Here is a 5386-nt window from a genome sequence, read left to right as displayed (position 1 = left end):
GAGTATTTCTGTCTTGTTTACCCTGCTAAAGACAGTTTATCTTTAAGATGATAATGGAGAGTAAAAATAAAAATAGCTCTTATCTTCTAGGTCAATTCTGTAAATTCTGTAAATCGAGCAAATGTTTAAACATTTTGCCACATTTATCACTCTTCATAAGTATGATTCTTTTTCTGAATCATGTAAGAGTGAGACATAATGCTCTTTTCTCCCCAAATGCTTCGATGTGCATTTTCTAAAACAAGGACATTCTCTTAAATAAGCATAGTAAAAGTATCTAATTAAAGAAACTTAACACTGAGTTAATAAAATTTATAGGAGAACTTTGGTTTGGACTGAGCTCCTGCATTAGACCCACCAGACTAAAGCAAATTGGAGTCACTCATGCTGAAGTTCCATGTCACTAAGCCCAAACTAATTTGTTTATCTGACCTTAGTAGAAATCAAGAGAGTGAGAGATAATAAACAAATCCCCAAACAAGCTGGTTTTAGCCTTCATGATAAGGAAGTCTCCTCTACTTTAACCTTTGCAATGAAAGTAATTTTGAAACAATTAATCTACTTTTTGTTTTCTGTTTCTGCTTTCCTCAGCCTTTTTCTGACTATATACCCAGGATCCTCTGCTCAGCTCATCAGAACACTCATTCTATTTTACAGAAAGAGGTGTTGCCTGATTGCAGTATCACAACTAAAAGTCAATTAAGATCTTTAAACTAAATTTGTTGTAATTTTGACTTTTGACAGTTTATATAATACTATAATATGCAGTCTGTATTAAACATTTGTGGAGTGTCCTGATAACGTTCTTTGTGCCAATCTCTCCCCCACTCCATCACTTCACTGCGCACTCCCTGCCTCCATCCACGATCCAATCCAGGATCACACAATCAATTAAATTAATTAAATTAAATTTTATTTAATTGCCATGTATGGTAAACATTAAACACTAATTTCAGATCCTGCACTGTTTCATACAGCCTTTGGACTCTTCTTTCCTGCTAGTGTCTTCTGGCAGGTTGTTTTTTTCTCCTGGAGGTGTTCAGTGAAATGACCTTGGAAATTGTAACCACAGTCAGATCAAGCCTTGAGATAGAGCCAGGATTCAATCATATATTTTAATATCTACATAAGGTGTGGCTCCATCAGATGGGAGACACAGAAAAAGAATTCCTTGAAGTCCAAAGGTCTTTAGACTTTCCAGGAAGATATTTAAATAACTAAAGAATCCAAGAAATGCTAAATACAATAGACTTTCCCAGGAGGATTGGAGAATTAGGTAATATGTAATTTGAGTAAACCCTTCTTCAAGTTCTAGAGATGGGGCTATGCAATGAGGCTCCAAATGGCTGTTGGAGCCTTGAGAAAAACTGCCTTCAAACCTCAGGGAATATTTCTGGTCCTTGAACAACTCTACCAAAATTTGCAGGGAAGGCAAGCCCAAAATTGTTTAAGAAGACATATTTGTTTTCTTAGTGGATTAGAAATAGAGATTTGTAATTAGGTATAGATAAGAACATGTCAGATTAAAATATTAGAAATAATCTGTACATTTGATATTTTAAGTGCTAGTCAAGTTTAAGAGAATTTGGGACTTTAGAGTATTTCACAGATTAACCTTATAGGTCTAATGAAAAATATATAATTGAGGAATAATTTAAACTTGTAATTTTAGGTTGAGATTTTACTGTTTAACAGTACCAGAGCAGTGAAAAGAAGATAAGATTCACCATATTTATAAGTTTAATTTATTATTAGATTTATAAGACTTCAGGTCTTGGGAAAGTCTATTTATTAGTCAAAGAATTATAGCTCTTCGAAAGAAATAGAATACATTAATGTGTAAATACATATGAAATATTTAAAGTGGTTTAATTTACTAAGTTTGTAAATAATATAAAACATTATAATCAAAGGTCCTTTCAGAGTGATCATTAAAATTTGCTACAGTATTACACAGAATATTATAGTCTGTAACCTGAACTTAAAAGTTTAATAACTAGGTTTTTTATTTTGTAACTTTAATAACTTGAATATTAATGTTTTAAAAAAGAAAGTAACCTTTGTGTGATCTTTTCAGTGCTCAGAAGCCATCCTCAAAGGCACCGAAGTCCCACATTTTCAGACGCAGTCTCCTTACCCATAACCAATTGGTGCTATTGCCAGCCAGGAAGCTTCAAGTGGTGGCTTGGTGGTCCTGGCCTGGCCATTTTGCTCGGTGGTGGCAGAAGCTGCTCTCCTTGCACTGCTCTCCCTTCTCTTTGTGAGGGACCCACAGGCTTCTCTATCAGGCCAGCAAAGGCCTTCAGTATAGGGACTTCAGCCTTTGGAAACATTTTTATCTCCACCCTTCTTTAAGTGCTTTCTACTTGCAAAATGGGGCATGTTTTATGATTTTAGTACTTTCTTTTTAAAAAAATTTTTTATTTTAACATTTAACATTTACTTGTACATATTTGTGGGGTACGGTGTATTGTTTCAATACATGCATTTACTGCACAATGATTGACTTAGGGTAGACAACATAGTTTTGTACCCATATGTCCACCACTTCTCCTCCCTTCGGCCTCCCTCCCAGCCTCTTGTAACCATTATTCTACTCTCTACTTCTTCAAGAACCACTTTTTTAGATTACACATTGTCTGGCTACTGCAAGATCTACAGCGAGGCCTGGAATCCTCACACCACCAATTGTCTAGCTCTTAATCCTGTTCATGACGCCGATTGTAAAGCTAGGCAACCACGCTGGTTGTCGCAGCTCTTTTACTCGCCTGTAATCCTGCACGGACTGGGCCGATGGTTGAGCTAGGGCAGGGTCTGGAGCTCCCAGACCCCTCAATCCCATTCACAGACTGGGTCACAAACCCTTCACACGCCAGGTTGGGTCACCAGACCCCTCCACACAGTTCTATGAGCTAGGTAACCGGTCACACAGTCCTTGGAAGCTACAGGTCTGGAAAAACATGGCTATGCAGGGCAAGCACTCAAGGCAGTAAAACACCAGCCAAAGTGACACTGTCTTGCAGGCACACGTACTCCACCCACACATATACAATGTTTACCAAACGATCCTGAACCAGCTCCGAGGCAAGGGGGGCCTTACCAAATTGTTCCATTTTCCCAACAATCCACCCCTTCAGGGTCCCTCACCGTACAATCTCCATGTTCAGAATCTTCCACATCGCTTCTCGGCCTTTTGGCTAAGATCAAGTGCAGAATCTTCCACAATGTTCCCTTAGTGAGGATAAATGACCCTTATATTTACATAACCTATTGTCCACTCAATATGCCTTAATGCTTGCAGTACTGTCTTTTTAACTGTCAGCCGCATATGTCCAGTTAGTAGTCACCATTGGTGTGATCCTCCATGCAAATCCTGTAGTCATACCGACGGGCAGTTCAATGCATATTCAGCAGCCTGACACGTTGATCACGTGACTCTGGTGCGGTGTCTGCAGCCAGAACACTATGGGCGGAAAGACAGAAGAGTTATTGGTACCAATAGGGGAACTTCTCACCCCTCTGGTAAGATACATGCCAGTTTGCCATCCTGAGAAAGGATGGTTGCAGGAGTAGGTATCTTACCTAGCTTATGATACCATACTTTATCTGCTAACACTGTTGGATCTGTAGGTTCTACATGTAACAGTACAGGGGAACTCATAATTGGCCATAATGATAATACAAAAGTGCCCTTTGGAATAGAGCACTCATCTGTTCCAGGATATGTCACCTTTACTCAAGGAGGCCAGGTACTTGTCACCCAAGGTGAAACTTGCAGGCCTTCCTCTAATCCTTTTCCCCAAGGCCCTATTAAACCTACCCAGCGTATATGGAGGGCTTTTATTCTCCAAGGCCATTCCCATTGTATTGTCTGTCCCTGTTGCAAACAGATCGGGGCTGGTAAGAGAATATTTCCATTCTTGCCATATCCTGGCTTCAAAAGCTTATCTTTAGTAGTGATTCGCAGCTGTATAGGTGCTGTAGCCCTATGCAACAGAGCTTCCACTGGAGAGGGTCTGCCCTTGCGGGGTCTCTCGTTTAGAATCCTGACTGTTGGCCATAATTACCATGCCCACCCCTTCAGGGATGAGGGTTGGGTAGATAGCCTTAGTCCCTTTTTTAAAAGACCATTATACCATTCATTCATTCCTGCTGCCTGGGGACGATATGGCACATGTAACTGAATGGACAACTGCCAGGCCCACCTCTGAACCCCATGTCCAGTAAAGTGGGTTCCATTATCGCTTTCTATAACTATAGGCTGGCCATACATAGAAGTAAGGCAATTCAATACCTTCACAGTGTTTACCTGGTCTAGGGCCTTATAAGGCCATACAAACAAAAGACTAGTAGCTGTATCAACAGCTGTGAAGATGTATCTGAAATTCTCTGACCTTGGCAGTGGTCCAACAAAGTCCACTTGCCATTGAGTCAGGGGCACCCTTCCTCAAGTTATTTGCCCATCTGTGTGGGGCACCCACTGGGGGTGTGGACTCTCTTGAGCACATACTGGACAAGCATGACAGGCATTTACTACATCTTCCCATTTTATAGGCAGGGCCCATCTTTGAGCTACCATCCACATGGTTTTACTGCCAGCATGCTGCTTTCATCGATGTAACCACTGGCCTACATCAGTAGCTGGGGTTCTCTCCAGCCATCTTACTTTAGCCAAGGCATCAGCTTCATCATTTCCTGGATTGGCTAAGGGCAAGTGTCCTGTGACGTGGAAAAGAATTACTTCTTTCTCATGCTCAAATTCCCATAACTCTTGCCACATGGCTTATCCCCAAAGGGGTTGGTGGCCTACCATCCACCGTTGATGCTTCCACGTAGAAATCCAAAGTATTAAACCTTTGTACACAATACAAAGCTGTCAGTATAGATGGCTAATGGCCCAGGCTCATTTTTTATCACCATCCATACTGCCCTCAATTCAGCCCATTGACTGCTTTGCCCTATGCCATTTTCATACGACATGGTATCTGTTAAGGGCTGGACGGCAACCACTGTCCACAATGCTGAAGGTCCCATGCTAGAGCCATCTGTATACCAAGCTTCTTCTGTGATAGGTCCCTGTCCCTCATGGAAAGGTGTAGCCTCCACCTCCATGGGTAACAGTTGTGTCAAAGTTTCCTGCATGACCTCTACTGGCCCTAGCACAGTTTTCAACTCTTTGGACAGAGGACTCGTTGACACAGTGCTTCTTTGTTCTATATATGCTCCCCATTTAGAAAGAGTGGGAGTCTGAGCTACACCCATTTTAGGGTTGGTTACCCATGTGCACAGCCAACCTATTATGGGATACGTCTTCCTTACTAGGACTTCGGAAGTTCCTGTGATAGCTTCAGTGGCTATCAAGGCAGAATACACAGCTGCTAACTGC

At 41.2% G+C, this 5386-nt stretch overlaps 1 pseudogene; it reads left to right on the top strand.

Moving 5' to 3' along the window:
• Positions 1-3177: 3177 nt before the first annotated feature.
• On the top strand, positions 3178-3348 carry LOC134363496 (U2 spliceosomal RNA; annotated as a pseudogene).
• Positions 3349-5386: the final 2038 nt, after the last annotated feature.

Source organism: Cynocephalus volans, chromosome 14 (genome assembly GCF_027409185.1).
Source record: "Cynocephalus volans isolate mCynVol1 chromosome 14, mCynVol1.pri, whole genome shotgun sequence".
NCBI classification, from domain to species: domain Eukaryota; kingdom Metazoa; phylum Chordata; class Mammalia; order Dermoptera; family Cynocephalidae; genus Cynocephalus; species Cynocephalus volans.
Note: the sequence above shows the minus strand (reverse complement) of the source record. Positions and strands in the feature narration are given on the sequence as shown.